This window comes from Heterodontus francisci, chromosome 5 (assembly GCF_036365525.1).
Source record: "Heterodontus francisci isolate sHetFra1 chromosome 5, sHetFra1.hap1, whole genome shotgun sequence".
In the NCBI taxonomy this organism is placed as follows: Eukaryota; Metazoa; Chordata; class Chondrichthyes; order Heterodontiformes; family Heterodontidae; genus Heterodontus; species Heterodontus francisci.
In genome coordinates, this window is record NC_090375.1 from 22,727,980 (window position 1) to 22,752,359 (window position 24,380).

A 24,380-nucleotide genomic window follows, 5' to 3' on the forward strand; every position below is an offset into this window, starting at 1 on the left:
TGTTGCTTCCTTTTCCATAGCTCCAATGTGGGGTTGCAACCTTACTTACAAAAAGCTAGTCTCTGATTGTCTGAAACTTTAAAGGGAATTATTTTTACCGAATCAAATCTAAAGCATTTTGATGATTGAAATGGTTATGTCATCAGTTCAGCCAGATCTCTCTTTGATGTGATTTTCTGATAGAAACATAGAAAATAGGAGCAGGAGTAGGCCATTCAGCCCTTCAAGCCTGCTCCGTCATTCATTATGATCATGGCTGATTATCCAACTCAGTAACCTGTTCCCGCTTTCGCCCCATATCTTTTGATCCCTTTAGACCCAAGAGCCATATCCAACTCCTTCTTGAAAACATACAATGTTTTGGTCTCAACTGCTTCCTGCGGTAGCGAATTCCACAGGCTCACCACTCTCTGGGTGAAGAAATTTCTCCTCATCTCAGTCCTGAAAGGTTTACCCCATATCCTTAGACTATGACCGCTGGTTCTGGACTCCCCCACCATTGGGAACATCCTTCATGCATCTACCCTGTCGTCCTGTTAGAATGGTATAGGTTTCTATGAGATCCCTCCTCACTCTTCTGAACTCCAGCGAATATAATCCTAACCGACTCAATCTCTCCTCATACGTCAATCCCGCCATCCCAGGAATCAGTCTGGTAAACCTTCGCTGCACTCCCTCTATAGCAAGAACATCCTTCCTCAAATAAGGAGACCAAAACTGCACACAATATTCCAGGTGTGGCCTCACCAAGACCCTATATAATTGCAGCAAGACATCCCTGCTCCTGTACTCGAATCTTGTTGCTATGAAGGCCAACATACCATTAGCCTTTTTTACCACCTGTTGCACCTGCATGCTCACCTTCAGCTACTGGTGTATGAGAACACCCAGGTCTCGCTGCATATTCCCCTCTCTCAGTTTATAACCATTCAGATAATAATCTGCCTTCCTGCTTTTGCTACCAAAGTGGATAACCTCACATTTATCCACATTATACTGCACCTGCCATGCATTTGTCCACTCACTCAACTTGTCCAAATCATCCTGAAGCCTCTCTGCATCCTCCTCACAACTCACCCTCCCACCCAGTTTTGTGTCATCTGCAAATTTGGAGATATTACATTTAGTTCCCTCATCTAAATCATTAATATGATGTTATATGCATCTCACTACTTCTCAAAATGTTGTTCTATTAAGAACATAAGTGATGAGATTATAATCTGAAAAAAATAGCCCATTGCACTAAGAGTTAAGTCAGACTTCAGCCATGTCCTGCTGAATTTATATAATCAGTGAATCAGCATATAATGAATTAAAGAAAGCTGCTAAGTCAGCAAGAAAATATGCCAAAGCAAAATACTGCAGACACTGGAAATCTGAACTAAAACAGGAAATGTTGGAGATACTAGACAGATCACCTAGCATCTGTGGAGAACGAAACAGAGGGGGGAAATTTATCCTCGCAGTGGGGGGTCTCAAAGTTCAGAGAAACAAATGCTGAGATTCCCATGTCGCCTCTTCTACAGAAGCCAGCATCTGTGGAGAAAGAAATGGGGGGGAATTTTATCCTAGAAGCGGGGGTCTAAATGTTCAGAGAAAACGACGCCAAGATACCCTTTTCGCCTCTTCTACAGAAGGCCCACCGAATTTAGTGCCAATCAGGCACTTAAGTGGACAGCAGCGGACCTTGCACGAGATCAAGGACCCTGGTGCCGGAACTGCTGCCGTGGCAGAGCTGCTGGCCAATCAGAGGCCGGCAGCTGCAGCACCACCGCAGAGGCAGTGGTTGCTGCTGCAGGAGCACCTACTGCAGGAGCATTGCTCAAACCAGGCCTCAAATAGGTCAGGGCGGGAGGGGTTTCGCAGGCCCAGTTAAGGGCCTCAATTGGTGGTGGGGCAGGAAGGCTGTACATAGGCCTTCCCACCTCGGACTAAATTTTGGTGCAGGCAGAAACACTCCCTCCTGCCACCATCTCACCTGATGTGATGCTCTCCCACCTCCAAACCCACATGGGGGAAGTGCCTAAAACTCCCCCCAGAGTTAACATTTCAAGTCGATGACCTTTTGTCAGAAAATATGCAACATGATTTTGACAGTAAGATGGAAAAATTTGCATTTATATAGGGGTGAGGGGGCAAGGGTGAATTTTCCTGGATACTTTGGGCACTAAAGAGCCTTCAAGGTGGCCAAGATGGGATCTTAAGCTGAAATGCCGGTTCAGCCTGCATTTAGCACAAGGCGCCAGCTGGGGAAAGGAATTGAAGCTTGCACTAGGAACGGCCACATGGAGGATCATTAAAAAGCTGATTCCCACTCATTAATGAGGCTGCACAGCAGTTTGGTGTCTAACACTTGACCTAATGCCCTCTCGGAATAGCGACTAGTTGATTGGGAATAAACAAATCATTGCTGAGGATTTCGAGTGCTACTTATAGGCATCTAAACTTTCACTGTTCACTTGCTGCTGGAGGTTTGAAGAGGACTTTTGAAACATGTGGGGGGGATTTTGTGGGACTTGTCAAGTCTCCATCAACACTCAAGCAATATTTATTCTGGATATTCTCTGAGTACTTCACCTAAAAAGAGAAAGTGCTGTGCTACTCACTTTATTGGCCCTTATAGGAGTCACCAGGAGAAAGGGAGTGCTTGGTCATCAGCATCTTGCTAGGGGTCCATCTTAGTCTGGACAAAGAATGGGAGGAGGACATGAGGCCACGCAGAACAGTACCAGCTGCTGCAGGAGGGATGGAGAGGAGGGACTAGAGGGTGAGGTGTTCAGAGAAATCAACCCTTTCCCCTGCATGAGGGTACAGGACATCCCTCCTCTTCTGGACCTCCTCCACTAGCACCTCCATTGCCGCATCCAAGAACCTGTGTGGCCTCTCCCTCAGTCCCTGAGCCATCCTGAAACCAGCCACTGTACATCATCCAGTGCACTTCATATCTTGAATGCAGCCAACATATACTACTCCATGAAAATTACACATAATCTGCGCTTGCTAAACCTGCAGGTTCCTGTTTTACGACATCAAGGGAAATTCAAATTATGGTAATCAGCCATTAGGACCAAAATTGTGTGCTAAAGCCAAACATATAAAAAGGTGTTCCTTATTAGCACAGCATCCACCTAGCATCTGATTTCACCTTTTGGCCAAAATAACGCTCAGGATCTTTTCTTGAAAGGAACATAAGAGCAAGAGTAGGCCATTCAGCCCCTTGAGCCTGTTCCACCATTCAATTAGATCATGGCTGATCTGTATTATTATTGTATCTACCCACCTTGGTTCCGTAATCCTTAATACCCTTGTCTAATAAAAATCTATCAATATCAGTTTCAAAATGTTCAATTTACCACCAGCCTCAACAGCTTTTTTGGGAGGAGCGAGTTCCAAACTTCCACTACCCTTTGTGTGAAGAAATGCTTCCTGAACAACTTAGCTCTGCTTTTAAGGTTATTCCTTATTCCGGACTACTCCCCACCCTGGGAAATAATTTCTCCCTATCTACCCTATCATCTCCTTTATTTGTCTTGCACACTTCAATTGATCTATGCTTTACCCTCAAGAGAAAACAACCCTTTGTCGATGCAACCTGTCCTCATAAATTAACCCTTTTAATGTCACTCAATCATTGCATTATTTTGCTATTAACGACAGCAAGCAATAGTGAATTGAACAATTAGTTGCTTGAGTTTGAAAATGACACTGTCAGCTTTACCTGCCCTTGATGTTTCAATAACAGCAAACAAGAAAATGAAAGGTTGGCTGATGGGTCAGGGACAGAAAAGCAACAGCAAAAATGTGATCAATAAAAAGAAGAAAGACATGGAAGGACAGCATTTTATTGGAAAAGAATGAGATGTGAGACCTCCGGACTCTGAAAAAGATGATTAAAAAATAAAGGCTGTAGCACTAACTCAGAGCTACTTTTGCATGTTGGTGCTTCCAAAAACAATTGCATTTTGAAACAGCATGGTGATGAGAAGGACAAGGGCAGCAGATACATGGGAACACCGCCAGCTGCAAGTTCCCCTCCAAGCCACACACCATCCTGACTTGGAACTATATCGCCGTTCCTTCACTGTCGCTGGGTCAAAATCCTGGAACTCCCTTCTTAACAACACTGTGGGTGTACCTACCGCACATGGACTGCAGCGGTTCAAGAAGGCAGCTCACTACCACCTTCTCAAGGGCAATTAGGAATGGGCAACAAATGTTGGCCTATCCAGAAGATAATAAAAGAACAACTGATGTTGTGCTACTAAAATCAGTTGAAATGGGCAGATTCATTAACTTTAGCAGTAATTTTCAGAATTCTGAATGAGAAGGGCATAGAATCATACAATGGCACAGCACAGAAGGAGTTCATTCCATACCAGGTGCTTAAAACATGATCTGAATCAGCAAATGGAACTAAATTTCCTCTGTTGTAATAGAAAGCTTTATTAATGAAGTGGAGAGGAGTTCATAGATCCATAGAATCATAGATGGTTACTGCACAGAAAGAGACCATTCGTCCTGTCGATCCCATGCCAGCTCTCTACAGGAGCAATTTAGCTAGGTCCACTCCCCTGCCCTTTCCCCATAGGCCTGCAAATGTTTTTTTATCCCTTCAAACGAATTTTCACATTACTCAAACCTTGTGCAGCAAGGATTTCATTGATGATGCTGCCAAGGAGATTTTCACTACAAGGATGAAAGCAGTTGGCACAAGTAAAACAGAAAATGATTCATAGCCTGACCTGTTCTGACAATAGGACAAATGAGTTGTCAGACCGAGTGTTCGGTTGGGAGCTCAAACATTCAGGAGGCTTTTCAACACAGTTCACCGAACTACTACGGTACCAAAACTCATCAACACACCTATAACACAGGGTAACAAATTTAGAGAGGCTGAGGCCCAAGACCAAAGTAAAGAGGTGTTTGGGCCCTTGCTAAATTGGTCAGAGCCTTCTTCATTAGGTGACCCTGGCGACTGCTTGAAATATGCATGGGCCTCATTCAGGGATAGGCACCAATAAGTTGCACCACGAACAGTTGACAAAATTATTGACTCAGCCACCGACATGGGGGAAATTAATCTGTATATAAAGTGCATAGCCAGCCATTGGTTTAAAATAAAATTCTAGATTTAATTTTTGATAAACAATGCGTGCACAACCCCAAACAAAGCCTGACTGAGTAAAACATAATTTAGGTCGACATGTTAGCAGTTTTGGTTATAATAGACATTCTGTTATGTTGTGTATTGGAATAGGGGATGGAGAGCTGAATAAAGCAAGCAAGTTCTTTAATCAGCTCAGAGCCCCCAGTCTAGTATCAGACATGTTGGAGTTTGCATTACAACTATTAGTCGGCAGGACAAAAGCAAACAGAAGCTATGGGGGCTGTCTAAGAACTTGCATTGCATTGCTTCAGGTGTGCCAGGAACATGGCCTATCATTTACTGATACTTACTCCTTTGGTCAACCAGATCACTTGTTTGCAAGAATCTGTCTGCTAATTCCTGGCACAGGTTCATGGAGCAAAAAGTAATCTTTTCTTCCAATTCACAAACAAAACCAGAACAGAAAAGTAATATCCAAAACAACAGACTCTTATTACCAACACACAAATAGTGGGGCAAAATTGTTTGCCGAATATGAAAGTGTTGAAACCTGAATTATCCGCTTACAGCTGCAGAAAATGGCCCATCAAATTCTATGCCGGAATAGGTACCTCAAGATAAAAAATTGTTTACTCCTCGTCTCTTGCTTCAATTACGATAATTATTTCAATAATGAAATAATCATTCATTAACCTCTTCTTAAACATCAAATAATTTGCAAAATAACACAAAACATCTGCTCACAGAACTCGACAACATGCTTCAATATATATATTCGTAACCATATTGTCAGGCAAGCCCCCCACTTGCCAAGACTGAGGCACACATTATTTTGCCACATGAACATTAAAACTTAAAATAGTGGCTGGGAAGAACAAAGAACAAAGAAAATTGGGAATTTAGAATAGTGGGAATGGAGGTTAAGGCAGTTGAATGTTCCTCCTGCAGAATGTGGGAGGTAAGGGTCGCCAAGAGTGTCCCTGCTGACTGCATCTGCGGGAAGTGCACCCAACTCCAGCTCCTCGAGAACCGCATTAGGGAACTGGAGCTGGAGCTGGATGAACTTCGGATCATGCGGGAGGCGGAGGGGGTTATTGAGAGCAGTTATAGGGAGGTAGTCACACCTCAGGTAAAAGAAGTAGGTAGATGGGTTACCGTCAGGGGAAGGAGAGGGAACCAGCAGGCAGTGCAGGGATCCCCTGTGGCCATTTCCCTCAACAACAGGTATACCGTTTTGGATACTGTTGGGGGGGACGACTTACCAGGGGTAAGCAATGGGGTACAGGTCTCTGGCACAGAGTCTGTCCCTGTTGCTCAGAAGGGAAGGGGGAAGAGGAGCAGAGCATTAGTCATTGGGGACTCCATAGTTAGGGGAACAGATAGGAGGTTCTGTGGGAACGAGAGAGACTCACGGTTGATGTGTTGCCTCCCAGGTGCCAGGGTTCGTGATGTCTCGGATCGTGTTTTTGGGATCCTTAAGGGGGAGGGGGTGCAGCCCCAAGTCGTGGTCCACATAGGCACCAACGACATAGGTAGGAAGAGAGATGGGGATTTAAGACAGAAATTCAGGGAGCTAGGGTGGAAGCTTAGAGCGAGAACAAACAGAGTTGTTATCTCTGGGTTGTTGCCCGTGCCACGTGCTAGCGATGCGAGGAATAGGGAAAGAGAGGAGTTGAACATCCTTTTGGTAATGTGGCGACCAGAACTGCACGCAGTATTCCAAATGTGGCCGAATCAAAGTCTTAGACACTGTAACATGACCTGCCAACCCTTGTACTCAATACCCCGTCCAATGAAGGAAAGCATGCCGTATGCCTTCTTGACCACTCTATTGACCTGCATTGCCACCTTCAGGGAACAATGGACCTGAACACCCAAATCTCTCTGCACATCAATTTTCCCCAGGACTTTTCCATTTACTGTATAGTTCACTCTTGAATTGGATCTTCCAAAATGCATCACCTCGCATTTGCCCTGATTGAACTCCATCTGCCATTTCTCTGCCCAACTCTCCAATCTATCTATATTCTGCTGTATTCTCTGACAGTCCCCTTCACTATCTGCTACTCCACCAATCTTAGTGTCGTCTGCAAACTTGCTAATCAGACCACCTATACTTTCCTCCAAATCATTTATGTATATCACAAACAACAGTGGTCCCAGCACAGATCCCTGTGGAACACCACTGGTCACACGTCTCCATTTTGAGAAACTCCCTTCCATTGCTACTCTCTGTCTCCTGTTGCCCAGCCAGTTCTTTATCCATCTAGCTAGTACACCTTGGACCCCATGCGACTTCACTTTCTCCATCAGCCTATCATGGGGAACCTTATCAAACGCCTTACTGAAGTCCATGTATATGACATCTACAGCCCTTCCCTCATCAATCAACTTTGTTTCTTCCTCAAAGAATTCTATTAAGTTGGTAAGACATGACCTTCCCTGCACAAAACCATGTTGCCTATCACTGATAAGCCCATTTTCTTCCAAATGGGAATAGATCCTATCCCTCAGTATCTTCTCCAGCAGCTTCCCTACCACTGACGTCAGGCTCACCGGTCTATAATTACCTGGATTATCCCTGCTACACTTCTTAAACAAGGGGACAACATTAGCAATTCTCCAGTCCTCCGGGACCTCACCCGTGTTTAAGGATGCTGCAAAGATATCTGTTAAGGCCCCAGCTATTTCCTCTCTCGCTTCCCTCAGTAACCTGGGATAGATCCCATCCGGACCTGGGGACTTGTCCACCTTAATGCCTTTTAGAATACCCAACACTTCCTCCCTCCTCATGCCGACTTGACCTAGAGTAATCAAACATCTGTCCCTAACCTCAACATCCGTCATGTCCCTCTCCTCGGTGAATACCGATGCAAAGTACTCGTTTAGAATCTCACCCATTTTCTCTGACTCCACGCATAACTTTCCTCCTTTGTCCTTCAGTGGGCCAATCCTTTCTCTAGTTACCCTCTTGCTCCTTATATATGAATAAAAGGCTTTGGGATTTTCCTTAACCCTGTTTGCTGAAGATATTTCATGGCCCCTTATAGCCCTCTTAATTCCTTGTTTCAGATTGGTCCTACATTCCCGATATTCTTTCAAAGCTTCGTCTTTCTTCAGCGTCCTAGACCTTATGTATGCTTCCTTTTTCCTCTTAGCTAGTCTCACAATTTCACCTGTCATCCATGGTACCCTAATCTTGCCATTTCTATCCCTCATTTTCACAGGAACATGTCTCTCCTGCACGCTAATCAACCTCTCTTTAAAAGCCTCCCACATATCAAATGTGGATTTACCTTCAAACAGCTGCTCCCAATCTACATTCCCCAGCTCCTGCCGAATTTTGGTATAGTTGGCCTTCCCCCAATTTAGCACTCTTCCTTAAGGACCACTCTCGTCTTTGTCCATGAGTATTCTAAAACTTACGAAATTGTGATCACTATTCCCAAAGTAGTCCCCTACTGAAACTTCAAGCACCTGGCCGGGCTCATTCCCCAGCACCAGGTCCAGTATGGCCCCTTCCTGAGTTGGACTATTTACAGACTGCTCTAGAAAACCCTCTTGGATGTTCCTTACAAATTCTGCTCCATCTAGACCTCTAACACTAAGTGAATCCCAGTCAATGTTGGGAAAAATAAAATCGCCTATCACCACCACCCTGTTGCTCCTACATCTTTCCATAATCTGTTTACATATTTGTACCTCTATCTCACGCTCACTGTTGGGAGGCCTGTAGTACGGCCCCAACATTGTTACCGCACCCTTCCTATTTCTGAGTTCTGCCCATATTGCCTCACTGCTCGAGTCCTCCATAGTGCCTTCCTTCAGCACAGCTGTGATATCCTCTTTGACCAGTAATGCAACTCCTCCACCCCTTTTACCTCCCTCTCTATCCCGCCTGAAGCATCGATATCCTAGGATATTTAGTTGCCAATCATGCCCTTCCCTCAACCAAGTCTCAGTAATAGCAATAACATCATACTCCCAGGTACTAATTCAAGCCCTAAGTTCATCTGCCTTACCTACTACACTTCTTGCATTAAAACAAATGCACCTCAGACCACCAGTCCCTTTGCGTTCATCATCTGCTCCCTGTCTACTCTTTCCCTTAGTCACGCTGACTTCATTATCTAGTTCCTTACAGGCTTTCGTTACTACCTCCTTACTGTCCACTGACCTCTTCATTTGGTTCCCATCCCCCTGCCACATTAGTTTAAACCCTCCCCAACAGCGTTAGCAAAAGCACCCCCAAGGACATTGGTTCCAGTCCGGCCCAGGTGTAGACCGTCCAATTTGTAATAGTCCCACCTCCCCCAGAACCGGTCCCAATGTCCCAAAAATCTGAACCCCTCCTTCCTGCACCATCTCTCAAGCCACGCATTGATCCTGACTATTCTTTCATTTCTACTCTGACTATCACGTGGCACTGGTAGCAATCCTGAGATTACTACCTCTGAGGTCCTACTTTTTAACTTGGCTCCTAACTCCCTAAATTCTGCTGTAGGACCTCATCCCGTTTTTTACCTTTTTCATTGGTGCCTATGTGCACAATGACAACTGGCTTTTCACCCTCCCCTTTCAGAATGTTCTGCAGCCGATCTGAGACATCCCTGACCCGTGCACCTGGGAGGCAACATACCAGTCGGGAGTCTCGTTTTCGACCACAGAACCGCCTATCTACTTCCCTTACAATCGAATCCCCTATGACTATAGCCCTTCCACTCTTTTTCCCGCCCTTCCGAACAGCAGAGCCAGCCACGGTGCCATGAACCTGGCTACTGCTGCCTTCCCCTGGTGAGCCATCTCCCTCAACAGTATCCAAAACGGTATACCTGTTTTGGAGGGAGATGACCGCAGGGAACACCTGCGCTGCCTTCCTGCTCTTTCTCTGCCTTTTGGTCTCCCATTCCCTTTCTCCCTCAGCAATCCTAATCTGCGGTGTGACCAATTCGCTAAACGTGCTATCCACGACCTCCTCAGCATCGCGGATGCTCCAAAGTGAGTCCATCCGCAGCTCGAGAGCCGTCATGCGGTCTAACAAGAGCTGCAGCTGGACACACTTCCTGCACGTGAAGGAGTCAGGGACATCAGCCGCATCCCTGAGCTCCCACATTGAGCAAGAGGAGCATAACACGGGTCTGAGATCTCCTGCCATTTTTAACCTTAAGCTTAACTTAGATAAATGAAAAAGGAACGAAAAGTTTTTACCAATCACACGAAAAAAAAAATAGAAAAAGCCTTACCTTATCTGCACACCACCGAGTCCTTTTTTTTTGGTTAGAGGAGGAGGGCGGGTGGGAGACACTACAGGTGTAGTGTCTCGGGTTCAGCCGCTGCCCAAATATATAGGACTTACTGACCCAGCTGCCACCTAGCTCTCCCTGTCGCCGCTGCAAAAAGAAACTGCCGAAACAAAAAGGTAAGTTTATATAAGTTGTAAACTCACTTACCCAGCTGCCACCTCGCTCACAAGGAATTGCCAAGGCCCTGACTGGAAAGACATTTGCATGCTTGCAGATCGTGTTGGAACAAGGTACCCAGTCTTTGCTTCCCCAATGGGCGGCACAGTGGCGCAGTGGTTAGCACTGCAGCCTCACAGCTCCTGCGACCCGGGTTCAATTCTGGGTACTGCCTGTGTGGAGTTTGCAAGTTCTCCCTGTGTCTGCGTGGGTTTCCTCCGGGTGTTCCGGTTTCCTACCACATGCCAAAGACTTGCAGGTTGATAGGTAAATTGGCCATTATAAATTGCCCCTAGTGTAGGTAGGTGGTAGGGAAATATAGGGGACAGGTGGGGATGTGGTAGGAATATGGAATTAGTGTAGGATTAGTATAAATGGGTGGTTGATGGTCGGCACAGACTCGGTGGGCCAAAGGGCCTGTTTCAGTGCTGTATCTCTAAACTAAATAAAATAAAATATACAGAAGACGTAGTCAGACCAGTTTAGTCACATGACTGGCTGGCTGTTGGTTTTTTGAATTTGAACTGGCCACAGAATTTTGAACTCAGAAAGCTGTTCGCTCCTGGACTGGAAAAGACCTCTCTCCTGTCTGCTCTCATCTCTTTCTCACGGAACAGAAGACCCAATAAAGACACGTGAACTCAAAGAGAGAAATGTGTCTTGCAGTGAACAAGGTTTAAGAAGAATACTGGGACCCAACGAAAAGTAAGAGCTGGCTACAATCAAAGACTCTACAGCAAGCTGGAAACACAGAAACAGTAACAAGAAACCCCCTTCAGAGCCTGCCTCAAAGCTCTCTACTTTATTTTTCTTCTGCTCTTTTCTGTTCCTATTTGCATGTTTGTGTCGCATGTGCATGCTAGCGTGGGCACGTCGTATATCTGTAGGCGTTAACCAAATTAGAACTTAAGTTTAAGTTTTAATAAATTTCACTTTTCTTCTTTAAACCTAAGAAAACCTGGTGAGCTCATTTGCCTTATAATTTGAACGTGGTGAACAAGGATTCACCAAGGGGAAGCTCAAAACACAGTGTGTTTAAAAATCAAACCCTGTTACAATAAGACCCTGTTATAATAAAAGACCCCCAGACACCTTTCAAACCTGGTCATAGCAACATCCAAATCAAATTCAACTTCATTGACTACCAATGCACAAAGAAGTGGGACAAAACTGTTACTCATATTTCCTCAGCAAACTCTTTCAAATTTATTAGTTACAGCAAATTTGAATCTGATCTTTCAATGGACTCAGAGTACTATTGATCATAGATTTTCCCTGGATCACAGGAACTCAGTGCTGACTAACAATGAGCCAAAGAAAACAGAATCAAAGCTGAAAAGCCCTTCATAAATGAGTATCAAAAGGGTTTCCCAATCATCTACAAATAAGATACTATGAAGTATATTTATTCTAGGTTGATCTGGTTTTGCACCGGTCAGAAATAATCTGCATACTTTAAGACTACATAATGTGCAGGATTTCCTTTGTGAAGGGCAATTAGGGATAGGCAATGAATGCTAAGCCTAGCCAACGATGCCCACATCCCACAAATTTTTATTTTTATTTTACTGAAACAGGCCCTTCGGCCCACCAAGTCCGTGCCGACCATCAACCACCCATTTATACTAATCCTACACTAATCCCATATTCCTACCACATCCCAACCTGTCCCTATATTCCCCTACCTATACTCGGGGCAATTTACAATGGCCAATTTACCTAACAACCTGCAAGTTTTTGATCCACAAGAGAGTAAAGGGTATGGGGGGCCAGCAGGAAAGTGGAGTTAAGGTCACAATCAGATCGGCCATGATCTTATTGAATGCCAGAGCAGGCTCAAGGGCCCAAGTGACCTCGCCCTGCTCTTATTTCCTCATAACTGTCCAAGTATCCCAGACTAAGATGTAAAATGCAAATTTCTGATTGTTTTTAAAATGATCACATGCATAATTCACATACTCTCTCAGGGATGTAGGGCTGGAGCAGGTTGCAGAGATAGGGAGGGGCAAGGCCATGGAGGGATTTGAAAACAAGGATGAGAATCTTAAAAATAGAGGTGTTGCTGGGAGATAATACTGTTGGGAGGTAAAGCAAATTGTGTAGATGGGAGCAAGGCACAGACAGATCAAGTGAATGGGGAAACACTGGCATCCTCATCCCTCTTGATCTTGCAGTGATGCATGGATCAGAGGTCTTTTTTGACCAGGAGTTAATGAAGGTCATGCAAAGTGCCTGAATTGGATTTGGGTTTGTGTTTGTGTGGGTGCTGTGTTAAGTGGTGCTGCTTAGAAAGGGTGCGAGGGATAGGTCAAATAATTATAGGCCGGTCAGTCTGACCTTAGTGGTGGGTAAAATGAATTAAAAAATGAAGTTCCTAAAACATATCCCAAAATTGTACAGAAAGCGAGCATCCTTATTTGTTCAAATAATTCCTCTTTAAAAAAATGCATTATTGATATGTGACTGTGAGGTTTCATAAAGGGCGGCACAGTGGCGCAGTGGTTAGCACCGCAGCCTCACAGCTCCAGTGACCCGGGTTCAATTCTGGGTACTGCCTGTGTGGAGTTTGCAAGTTCTCCCTGTGTCTGCATGGGTTTTCTCCGGGTGCTCCGGTTTCCTCCCACATGCCAAAGACTTGCAGGTTGATAGGTAAATTGGCCATTATAAATTGTCACTAGTATAGGTAGGTGGTAGGGAAATATAGGGACAGGTGGGGATGTGGTAGGAATATGGGATTAGTGTAGGATTAGTATAAATGGGTGGTTGATGGTCGGCACAGACTCGGTGGGCCGAAGGGCCTGTTTCAGTGCTGTATCTCTAAACTAAACTAAAGTATTAGCACATTAAAGTTCTTTTCTTTTTTTTCTTTTGGGCCTCCTTATCTCGAGAGACAATGGATACGCGCCTGGAGGTGGTCAGTGGTTTGTGAAGCAGCGCCTGGAGTGGCTATACAGGCCAATTCTGGAGTGACAGGCTCTTCCACAGGTGCTGCAGAGAAATTTGTTTGTTGGGGCTGTTGCACAGTTGGCTCTCCCCTTGCGCCTCTGTCTTTTTTCCTGCCAACTACTAAGTCTCTTCGACTCGCCACAATTTAGCCCTGTCTTTATGGCTGCCCGCCAGCTCTGGCGAATGCTGGCAACTGACTCCCACGACTTGTGATCAATGTCATACGATTTCATGTCGCGTTTGCAGACGTCTTTATAACGGAGACATGGACGGCCGGTGGGTCTGATACCAGTGGCGAGCTCGCTGTACAATGTGTCTTTGGGGATCCTGCCATCTTCCATGCGGCTCACATGGCCAAGCCATCTCAAGCGCCGCTGACTCAGTAGTGTGTATAAGCTGGGGGTGTTGGCCGCTTCAAGGACTTCTGTGTTGGAGATATAGTCCTGCCACCTGATGCCAAGTATTCTCCGAAGGCAGCGAAGATGGAATGAATTGAGACGTCGCTCTTGGCTGGCATACGTTGTCCAGGCCTCGCTGCCGTAGAGCAAGGTACTGAGGACACAGGCCTGATACACTCGGACTTTTGTGTTCCGTGTCAGTGCGCCATTTTCCCACACTCTCTTGGCCAGTCTGGACATAGCAGTGGAAGCCTTACCCATGCGCTTGTTGATTTCTGCATCTAGAGACAGGTTACTGGTGATAGTTGAGCCTAGGTAGGTGAACTCTTGAACCACTTCCAGAGCGTGGTCGCCAATATTGATGGATGGAGCATTTCTGACATCCTGCCCCATTTTTGCACATTAAAGTACAAAAGGGTTATACCACTGCATATCTAAATTAATAAGTAATATGATCCATTGGAATATCTCACGGTCCATAACTATTTACCTTCGCAAATAGAGAGAAGTAAGAAGCAGATCACATTGGTATTTTTAGAATTGCCTGACCCATACAATGTTCTTTATCTTTCAAACGATCTGATAATTCCTTTCCAGAAACCGACAGGAAAGAAACCCCCGAATGAAAATAAACGCACTAAAATGAAATGACTACCACCTAACAACAGAGCTTCCCTTTGATTATGTAGTGTCACTGTCAACTGTACATATTTCTATAGTATTCACTATCCTACAGCAATTACTCTATAAACATACTAAAACTATGCCAAAGCTACAAAGATCAGTGTCTCATTGTAACTCCACTCAATTTCCTCAATTACCAAACACTGATGAAATACAGATGATATAAATAGAAAGATTCGTGTTTTTCTCCTTTGATTTTCATTTAACGGTTTATTGTTCTCGAACTGGTGTCCCAGATTGTACTGCGCTGGAATTATTTATTTTCGATATTTGAAGGCTGACCTCTCATGTCTCACTGGAGGGGACACAATGCTTTCACCTAAAGTGATAGCGGAGATTCATTTAAAATGGTTATTGTTTAATTGATTCACATCGCGGGGATTCGTAACCACACTGTCAGGCAAGCCCCTTCACCTGCCAAGACTGAGGCACATAAACCTTCGCCACATGGAGAAGGAGGTTTCGGGGGCATTTCCCGCTATCATTTGTCACATCGCCACTTCATGTTCTAAGACCTAGTCCAATGATCCCAATGCTATCTAATTACTTTTGCTCCTGATCATTTTAAATGTCTTGTTCCAAACCTTTAAACTTGTGTTTTAAAATAATCTAGCTAGTAGGTTATCTTAAAACACAAGTTTAAAGGCTTGGAGCAAGACATTTAAAATTACCACGCACCTCAAAATTTTTGCCACAGGCACTGTTGTCCATGTACCATGTTGCCGACCCCTGGTCGCATTTTAATATTGACATGAGGCTCCTGTGCCTGTCAAACTGCGAATCCTAAATTCATTTGGACTAGTTAGAGCTCTGCCTAGTATTTCTGGACCTTGATTTGCCTCACCAGCCGTCCTGAAAGGTCACCGCTGCAGGTCAGTCAAAAAGGGACCGCAAAAACTTTGCTAAACTTTATTCTTTGTAGAGTCACAAGGAACAGGAAGGCTACTCCTGTCTCCACAAAACAGCTGTGTGGGGCATCTGCCACCCTTTCAGTGCAGCAGCTTTTTCGGGAGCAGCTTGTGAGCGAGTGAGCAGCTGGGAAAGTCCGTTTGAAAGTAAATTTAATTTCCTTTTGTTTTTCGGCGGAGGCCAGGGGGCTGCTGGGTAAGTAAAACACTATATATTTGGGCGGTTTAAAATAACTTTCCTTTCAGTGCAGCAGCTTTTTCGGGAGCAGCTTGTGAGCGAGTGAGCAGCTGGGAAAGTCCGTTTGAAAGAAAATTTAATTTCCTTTTGTTTTTCGGCGGAGGCCAGGGGGCTGCTGGGTAAGTAAAACACTATATATTTGGGCGGTTTAAAATAACTTTCCTTTCAGTGCAGCAGCTTTTTCGGGAGCAGCTTGTGAGCGAGTGAGCAGCTGGGAAAGTCCGTTTGAAAGTAAATTTAATTTCCTTTTGTTTTTCGGCGGAGGCCAGGGGGCTGCTGGGTAAGTAAAACACTATATATTTGGGCGGTTTAAAATAACTTTCCTTTCAGTGCAGCAGCTTTTTCGGGAGCAGCTTGTGAGCGAGTGAGCAGCTGGGAAAGTCCGTTTGAAAGAAAATTTAATTTCCTTTTGTTTTTCGGCGGAGGCCAGGGGGCTGCTGGGTAAGTAAAACACTATATATTTGGGCGGTTTAAAATAACTTTCCTTTCAGTGCAGCAGCTTTTTCGGGAGCAGCTTGTGAGCGAGTGAGCAGCTGGGAAAGTCCGTTTGAAAGAAAATTTAATTTCCTTTTGTTTTTCGGCGGAGGCCAGGGGGCTGCTGGGTAAGTAAAACACTATATATTTGAGCGGTTTAAAATAACTTTCCTTTCAGTGCAGCAGCTTTTTCGGGAGCAGCTTGTGAGCGAGTGAGCAGCTGGGAAAGTCCGTTTGAAAGAAAATTTAATTTCCTTTTGTTTTTCGGCGGAGGCCAGGGGGCTGCTGGGTAAGTAAAACACTATATATTTGAGCGGTTTAAAATAACTTTCCTTTCAGTGCAGCAGCTTTTTCGGGAGCAGCTTGTGAGCGAGTGAGCAGCTGGGAAAGTCCGTTTGAAAGAAAATTTAATTTCCTTTTGTTTTTCGGCGGAGGCCAGGGGGCTGCTGGGTAAGTAAAACACTATATATTTGGGCGGTTTAAAATAACTTTCCTTTCAGTGCAGCAGCTTTTTCGGGAGCAGCTTGTGAGCGAGTGAGCAGCTGGGAAAGTCCGTTTGAAAGAAAATTTAATTTCCTTTTGTTTTTCGGCGGAGGCCAGGGGGCTGCTGGGTAAGTAAAACACTATATATTTGAGCGGTTTAAAATAACTTTCCTTTCAGTGCAGCAGCTTTTTCGGGAGCAGCTTGTGAGCGAGTGAGCAGCTGGGAAAGTCCGTTTGAAAGAAAATTTAATTTCCTTTTGTTTTTCGGCGGAGGCCAGGGGGCTGCTGGGTAAGTAAAACACTATATATTTGGGCGGTTTAAAATAACTTTCCTTTCAGTGCAGCAGCTTTTTCGGGAGCAGCTTGTGAGCGAGTGAGCAGCTGGGAAAGTCCGTTTGAAAGAAAATTTAATTTCCTTTTGTTTTTCGGCGGAGGCCAGGGGGCTGCTGGGTAAGTAAAACACTATATATTTGAGCGGTTTAAAATAACTTTCCTTTCAGTGCAGCAGCTTTTTCGGGAGCAGCTTGTGAGCGAGTGAGCAGCTGGGAAAGTCCGTTTGAAAGAAAATTTAATTTCCTTTTGTTTTTCGGCGGAGGCCAGGGGGCTGCTGGGTAAGTAAAACACTATATATTTGGGCGGTTTAAAATAACTTTCCTTTCAGTGCAGCAGCTTTTTCGGGAGCAGCTTGTGAGCGAGTGAGCAGCTGGGAAAGTCCGTTTGAAAGAAAATTTAATTTCCTTTTGTTTTTCGGCGGAGGCCAGGGGGCTGCTGGGTAAGTAAAACACTATATATTTGGGCGGTTTAAAATAACTTTCCTTTCAGTGCAGCAGCTTTTTCGGGAGCAGCTTGTGAGCGAGTGAGCAGCTGGGAAAGTCCGTTTGAAAGAAAATTTAATTTCCTTTTGTTTTTCGGCGGAGGCCAGGGGGCTGCTGGGTAAGTAAAACACTATATATTTGGGCGGTTTAAAATAACTTTCCTTTCAGTGCAGCAGCTTTTTCGGGAGCAGCTTGTGAGCGAGTGAGCAGCTGGGAAAGTCCGTTTGAAAGAAAATTTAATTTCCTTTTGTTTTTCGGCGGAGGCCAGGGGGCTGCTGGGTAAGTAAAACACTATATATTTGGGCGGTTTAAAATAACTTTCCTTTCAGTGCAGCAGCTTTTTCGGGAGCAGCTTGTGAGCGAGTGAGCAGCTGGGAAAGTCCGTTTGAAAGAAAATTTAATTTCCTTTTGTTTTTCGGCGGAGGCCAGGGGGCTGCTGGGTAAGTAAAACACTATATATTTGAGCGGTTTCTGAACCCGAGACACCACACTTGTAGTGTCTCCCACCCGCCCTCCTCCTCTAACCAAAAAAAAAGGACTCGGTGGGGTGTTTATAAGGTAAGGCTTTTTCGATTTCTCTGGTTTTATTGTGATTGGTAGAAACTTTTCGTTCCTTTTTCATTTAACTAAGTTTAAACTTAAGATTAAAAATGGCAGGAGATCTCAGACCCGTATCATGCTCCTCTTGCTCAATGTGGGAGCTCAGGGACATGGCTGATGACCCTGACCCCTTCACGTGCGGGAAGTGTGTCCAGCTGCAGCTCTTGTTAGACCGCATGACGGCTCTCGAGCTGCGGATGGACTCACTTTGGAGCATGCGCGATGCTGAGGAGGTCGTGGATAGCACGTTTAGTGAATTGGTCACACCGCAGATTAGGATTGCTGAGGGAGAAAGGGAATGGGTGACCAAAAGGCAGAGAAAGAGCAGGAAGGCAGCGCAGGAGTCCCCTGCGGTCATCTCCCTCCAAAACAAGTATACCGTTTTGGATACTGTTGAGGGAGATGGCTCACCAGGGGAAGGCAGCAGTAGCCAGGTCCATGGCACCGTGGCTGGCTCTGCTGTTCCGAAGGGCGGGAAAAAGAGTGGAAGGACTATAGTCGTAGGGGATTCGATTGTAAGGGGAGTAGATAGGCGGTTCTGTGGTCGAAAACGAGGCTCCCGAATGGTATGTTGCCTCCCAGGTGCACGGGTCAGGGACGTCTCAGATCGGCTGCAGAACATTCTAAAGGGGGAGGGTGAACAGCCAGTTGTCATTGTGCACATAGGCACTAATGATATAGGTAAAAAACGGGATGAGGTCCTACATGCAGAGTTTAGGGAGTTAGGAGCCAAGTTAAAAAGTAGGACCTCAAAGGTAGTAATCTCAGGATTACTACCAGTGCCACGTGATAGTCAGAGTAAAAATGAAAGAATAGTCAGGATGAATGCGTGGCTTGAGAGATGGTGCAGGAAGGAGGGTTTCAGATTTTTGGGACATTGGGACCGGTTCTGGGGGAGGTGGGACTATTACAAATTGGACGGTCTACACCTGGGCCGGACTGGAACCAATGTCCTTGGAGGTGCTTTTGCTAACGCTGTTGGGGAGGGTTTAAACTAATGTGGCAGGGGGATGGGAACCAATTGAGGTCAGTTGACAGTAAGGAGGTAGTAACAAAAGCCTGTAAGGAACTAGATAATGAAGTCAGTGTGACTAAGGGGAAGAGCAGGCAGGGAGCAGATGATGAATATAAAGGGACTGGTGGTCTGAGGTGCATTTGTTTTAATGCAAGAAGTGTAGTAGGTAAGGCAGATGAACTTAGGGCTTGGATTAGTACCTGGGAGTATGATGTTATTGCTATTACTGAGACTTGGTTGAGGGAAGGGCATGATTGGCAACTGAATATCCCAGGATATCGATGCTTCAGGCGGGATAGAGAGGGAGGTAAAAGGGGTGGAGGAGTTGCATTACTGGTCAAAGAGGATATCACAGCTGTGCTGAAGGAGGGCACTATGGAGGACTCGAGCAGTGAGGCAATATGGACAGAACTCAGAAATAGGAAGGGTGCGGTAACAATGTTGGGGCTGTACTACAGGCCTCCCAACAGCGAGCGTGAGATAGAGGTACAAATATGTAAACAGATTATGGAAAGATGTAGGAGCAACAGGGTGGTGGTGATAGGAGATTTTAATTTTCCCAACATTGACTGGGATTCGCTTAGTGTTAGAGGTCCAGATGGAGCAGAATTTGTAAGGAGCATCCAGGAGGGTTTTCTAGAGCAGTATGTAAATAGTCCAACTCGGGAAGGGGCCATACTGGACCTGGTGTTGGGGAATGAGCCCGGCCAGGTTGTTGAAGTTTCAGTAGGGGACTACTTTGGGAATAGTGATCACAATTCCGTAAGCTTTAAAATACTCATGGACAAAGACGAGAGTGGTCCAAAAGGGAGAGTGCTAAATTGGGGGAAGGCCAACTACACCAAAATTCGGCAGGAGCTGGGAAATGTAGATTGGGAGCAGCTGTTTGAAGGTAAATCCACATGTGATATGTGGGAGGCTTTTAAAGAGAGGTTGATTAGCGTGCAGGAGAGACATGTTCCTGTGAAAATGAGGGATAGAAATGGCAAGATTAGGGAACCATGGATGACAGGTGAAATTGTGAGACTAGCTAAGAGGAAAAAGGAAGCATACATAAGGTCTAGGCGGCTGATGAAAGACGAAGCTTTGAAAGAATATCGGGAATGTAGGACCAATCTGAAACGAGGAATTAAGAGGGCTAAAAGGGGTCATGAAATATCTTTAGCAAACAGGGTTAAGGAAAATCCCAAAGCCTTTTATTCATATATAAGGAGAAAGAGGGTAACTAGAGAAAGGATTGGCCCACTAAAGGACAAAGGAGGAATGTTATGCTTGGACTCAGAGAAAATGGGTGAGATTCTAAACGAGTACTTTGCATCGGTATTCACCGAGGAGAGGGACATGACGGATGTTGAGGTTAGGAACAGATGTTTGATTACTCTAGGTCAAGTCGGCATAAGGAGGGAGGAAGTGTTGGGTATTCTAAAGGGCATTAAGGTGGACAAGTCCCCAGGTCCGGATGGGATCTATCCCAGGTTACTGAGGGAAGCGAGAGAGGAAATAGCTGGGGCCTTAACAGATATCTTTGCAGCATCCTTAAACACGGGTGAGGTCCCGGAGGACTGGAGAATTGCTAATGTTGTCCCCTTGTTTAAGAAGGGTAGCAGGGATAATCCAGGTAATTATAGACCGGTGAGCCTGACGTCAGTGGTAGGGAAGCTGCTGGAGAAGATACTGAGGGATAGGATCTATTCCCATTTGGAAGAAAATGGGCTCATCAGTGATAGGCAACATGGTTTTGTGCAGGGAAGGTCATGTCTTACCAACTTAATAGAATTCTTTGAGGAAGTGACAAAGTTGATTGATGAGGGAAGGGCTGTCGATGTCATATACATGGACTTCAGTAAGGCGTTTGATAAGGTTCCCCATGGCAGGCTGATGGAGAAAGTGAAGGCGCTTGGGGTCCAAGGTGTACTAGCTAGATGGATAAAGAACTGGCTGGGCAACAGGAGACAGAGAGTAGCAGTAGAAGGGAGTTTCTCAAAATGGAGACGTGTGACCAGTGGTGTTCCACAGGGATCCGTGCTGGGACCACTGTTGTTTGTGATATACATTAATGATTTGGAGGAAAGTATAGGTGGACTGATTAGCAAATTTGCAGACGACACTAAGATTGGTGGAGTAGCAGATAGTGAAGGGGACTGTCAGAGAATACAGCAGAATATAGATAGATTGGAGAGTTGGGCAGAGAAATGGCAGATGGAGTTCAATCAGGGCAAATGCGAGGTGATGCATTTTGGAAGATCCAATTCAAGAGTGAACTATACAGTAAATGGAAAAGTCCTGGGGAAAATTGATGTCCAGAGAGATTTGGGTGTTCAGGTCCACTGTTCCCTGAAGGTGGCAACGCAGGTAAATAGAGTGGTCAAGAAGGCATACGGCATGCTTTCCTTCATCGGACGGGGCATTGAGTACAAGAGTTGGCAGGTCATGTTACAGTTGTATAGGACTTTGGTTCGGCCACATTTGGAATACTGCGTACAGTTCTGGTCGCCACATTATCAAAAGGATGTGGATGCTTTGGAGAGGGTGCAGAGGAGGTTCACCAGGATGTTGCCTGGTATGGAGGGCGCTAGCTATGAAGAGAGGTTGAGCAGATTAGGATTATTTTCATTAGAAAGACGGAGGTTGAGGGGGGACCTGATTGAGGTGTACAAAATCATGAGAGGTATAGACAGGGTGGATAGCAAGAGGCTTTTTCCCAGAGTGGGGGTTTCAATTACTAGAGGACACGAGTTCAAAGTGAAAGGGGAAAAGTTTAGGGGGGATATGCGTGGAAAGTTCTTTACGCAGAGGGTGGTGGGCACCTGGAACGCATTGCCAGCGGAGGTGGTAGATGCGGGCACGATGGAGTCTTTTAAGATGTATCTAGACAGATACATGAATGGGCAGGAAGAAAAGAGATACAGAACCTTAGAAAATAGGCGACATGTTTAGAGAGAGGATCTGGATCGGCGCAGGCTTGGAGGGCCGAAGGGCCTGTTCCTGTGCTGTAATTATCTTTGTTCTTTGTTCTCTCCTAGATAAGTTGAGGGCAGCAGAATCATAGAATGATACACCACAGAAGGAGGCCATTCAGCCCATCGTGTCTGTGCATCGTGCCTCTTTGGTAGAGCTGTTCAATCCTTTGTTCTTTTCCCATAGGCCTGCAAATGCTTCCACTTCAAGCATTGGTCAATTTTCTATTTGAAAATTATAATTGGATTTGTTTCCACTCTTTCAGGCAGTACATACCAGTTCTCCGCTTTAAAGACATCTGCAAACGCGACATGAAGTCCTGTGACATTGACCACAAGTCGTGGGAGTCAGTTGCCAGTGATCGCCAGAGCTGGCGGACAGCCATAAAGGCGGGGCTAAAGTGTGGCAAGTTGAAGAGACTTAGCAGTTGGCAGGAAAACAGACAGAGGCGCAAGGAGAGAGCCAACTGTGTAACAGCTCCGACAACCAATTTTATCTGCAGCACCTGTGGAAGAGTCTGTCACTCTAGAATTGGCCTTTATAGCCACTCCAGGCGCTGCTCCACAAACCACTGACCACCTCTAGGAGGTTACTCATTGTCTCTCGAGACAAGGAGGCCAAAGAAGAAGATACCAGATCACAATAACTTGCTGTATAAGTTTTTTTCCTCATGTTGCCTCTGGTTCTTTTGTCTTCTGGTTATGGATCGTTTTACCGGTAAAAACAGTTTCTCCTTGTTAATGCTATAAAAACCCCTCAGAATTTTAAAATCTCCCCTTAATCTTCCCTCCTCCAAGGAGAACAGACCAATTTCTTTAGTCTCTCCATGTAACTGAAGTTCTTTCACTGCTGGTACCATTCTGGTAAAAATCCTGTCCACCTTCTCTAATACCTTGACATCCTTCCTAAAGTTTTATGCCCACACAATCACAGACCTTCCCTTTTGTTCATCTTCCCACCCTCCCCCCTTTCATTTGCTTAAAACTTATTACATTTCTAACTTTTCCTGATTCTGATGAAAGATCATCAACCTGAACTATGAACTCTGTTTCGCTCTCCATAGATGCTGCCTGACCTGCTGAGTATTTCCAGAAGTTTCTGTTTTGATTTCTATTACCTTCTGACTGGCAGCTTGATGGAAACCAGGCTCATTTCAAATCCTCCTTCAAATCTGAGTGAGGCTTGGCACAAGGTATAACACCTGCTTCTTCTGGGACCCCTTCCCAATAGGTGCCTGTCCAATATGCCTTCAGCATGAGGCAAAAAGCTCCATTAGTTGCCTCCCACCTCTTTTGCATTGTTACGGACAGGTGGTAAGGGGTGTCAGTGGCTGATCACAAGCGTGTTTTGTTTAAAATGATGAGTTAGCCCCTGAGTGTTTTACTTGCCAAATAAACAGACAGTGACAGGTTTTCTTACAGGTTGAAAGCAGAAGATTAACTATTTATTGAACAATATTCCTTCCCTGAAATGTTCACAATACCACTCATGCATGCATTCACTCTCACATGCACTCTCAAGAGAAGATACATATAAGGTAAAGGATAAGAGTTCAAGGTGTGGTAGGTGTTCGTGGTTTATGGTAAACCTGTTGAATCTTCCTAGTAGGGCAGTTTCTTTTAAAGATGCAGGCCTGGGTGTTTGTAGTCTTGAACTTGTTGACGTGTTGTAGATTTCTGGTGGTACAGACTAGAGACTGGATCTGGTAGTCACTTTCAGTTCCCTGCTGTAGAAAGTTGAAGTGTAGAATTAGCAGCAGGGCTCCTTCCTTGCCTGGCTGGACTTCTTTCCACAGCCACTGGCTAGACTGCCCGCTGCAATGTTGCCATGATCTCTCACTCTCTCTCCAGAGGGTTGCCTTTTAAGGTAAAACTTCATCACATTAGCATTTCTGTTGGTTGACACATGGTGTAGCTGAACAATGGACCAAGATGTGGAATCCATGGCTATCTATTGATGCCTCGATGGGTACCATTCTGTTATGATGTGGCTTCTTCATTCCTTCTTTGTCTCAGAAGAAATTCATTCAATTCAGGAATGTCTCTTGATGGTTTCAGGATGGGTATAGTTGAAATCTCTTTGTCTGGAATGTCCTTTCAAGACTGAGGCAGTTTTTAAATATACAGGCCAGGTCATCTGACCTTCGGTGGCCATCTTTGCAGCACATTGAGCTCTTTTTTAAAAGGAAACATCTTTCAAAGAGTCCACACTGAATAAAATTCATATCTTAAAAGTAAGGAATATGATATGTCTTGACTGAGCATGACAGTATAGTTTCTTCCACCAACCCCCACC